Source organism: Hipposideros armiger, unplaced genomic scaffold (genome assembly GCF_001890085.2).
Source record: "Hipposideros armiger isolate ML-2016 unplaced genomic scaffold, ASM189008v1 scaffold_1159, whole genome shotgun sequence".
In the NCBI taxonomy this organism is placed as follows: Eukaryota; Metazoa; Chordata; class Mammalia; order Chiroptera; family Hipposideridae; genus Hipposideros; species Hipposideros armiger.
Window position 1 is genome coordinate 492271 of NW_017732509.1, and position 2058 is coordinate 494328.

The window sequence follows — 2058 nt, forward strand, 5'->3', positions numbered from 1 at the left end:
TGAACTTTATGGATTTTGCTCCCTATGTTCTGGAATGGAATATGAATGTGGAAAATTTTGAGAACAGTTTTCTTCTTGTATCATGTGTTAATTATATACTGCTGCAGAACAAACTACCCGAAAACTGGGCAGAAAAGAACAAATACTTATTATCTCACAATTTCTGTGGGTCAGAAATCTGGGAACAGATTGGCTGGATGATCCTGACTCAGGGTCTCTATGAGTCTGCAATTAAGCTACTTACTGGGGCTGAAGAATCTGCTTCTAGGCTCACTCACATGGTTGTTAACAGGACTCAATCCTCACCACATGGGCCTCTGTATAGGTTTCTTTTTTAAAAGATTTTATTGGGGAATTGGGGGAGGGGAACAGCGCTGGGGAATCAGAGAAGGGGAACAGACAAGTTGCTGTCCTTTTGTTCTTCAGTCTAGTTGTGGAGGACGTTGCTTCACTGGCCCATATTTGTATTATCATTGCGCTCTTCCCGGATGAGGCAGATTGGTCGCCAGCCACTGGATGGCCGCTCACAGCGGCTCTTGGCAGCTCACACCGGCTGCCCTCACGCTGGCTGCCGGCCACTCACAGTAGCTGATGGCAGCCCACTGCAGCCTCACTGCAGCCTAGGCCGTTGCCGGCAACTCACAGCAGCCCAGCTCCAGATTGAGCTGTTCTTCACCATCTTAGCTGTAGAGGGCAATGTCACTGGACCTCATGTGGGATCCGAACCTGGGCTCTGCTGCTCAGAAATGGCGTCCCAAGCCAGCTCTTAACCAACACGCCACTCGGCAGTCCCTCTCTATAGGTTTCTTGAGTGTCTAAATGACAAGTTACTTTCCCCAAAGGAGTGATTTAAAAGATAGAAAAAGAGAGAGTGCTCATGCAACCAAGCTGGAAGCCACATTTTCATAACCTAACCTCAAAAGTGACATCCCATCAATTCTATTCTATTACCTAGAAATGAGTCACTAAGTCCAGCCCATACTCAAGGGGAAAGGAATTTAGCTCTACCGCTTGAAGAGAATTGTATCAAAGAAATTGTGGGCATATCTTGGAAACCACCACGTACTATGTCCTGTTTTTTTCAATGTAGAAACCTAGTTTTTTACTTACCCTTGAAATTTGGAAAAATCACCTATCTATTGATATGTGATAATGTGATGTTTTGAGCTGCAAATCCAGGTATATCTTTAAGAAAATTTTCTTCAATTAAATCTTTAAATCTTGTTTCCATTTTATTTGTTCTGTTTTTCTTTGTTCAGAAAATTATATGTTGGGTTTCCTTTGCTTTCACATTTATTATCTCGATAATTATTATTATAACCTTAGTGTTTTCCATTAACTTTTCTGTTAGTGTTTCTTCTAGCTTATTCACCATGTCCCTAACTGTGTTTTCAATCATGTTTATTCTATATGTGTTATTTTATATACAACTACTTGTATATAGAATACATATTTGCTATTTTTAAAGTGGCTTTGTGCTCTGTATTACCTTTATTTTTAATTTATTTTATGGCTCTGTCAGCTTTTTTTTTAATTATCTGATCATCTTCTCTGGGCTTATTATTTCTTCTTTGAAATTTTGCATCATTTTTCTGGAGCGTCCTGCTCTCGTTTTTTACAAAGACAGATAATGTTTTCTCCATCTTTTTTGAAATTGTAGAGAACTACTTGTATGAATTCTTTCAGTGTCTAGCTGTGGGCTGATTCTTCTGTGATGTGTGTTTTTCATCTACAATTTCTTACTTGCTCATTTTCTCATACCTTTTTAGTAGCATCTATGCAGTGCCATCAGTGGTTGTCACAGATTCAGATTAGCAATCAAATTCACAAGCCACAATAAGCTTTAATCTAATATTATGTTTAGATAGATTTATAGAAAGATAAAGCATGCACCATTGCTTTATCTTTTGAGAGCTACACAGGTACATAGCTTCTGATGTCCCCTTATGCACACGGGACATGGATAGTTGCTGCAGATGACAAACAAAATGCACATGGGTAACCTTAACACAAAAGCTGTCACCTCAGTTTCTCACCATTTTTTTTATATTATTCTTG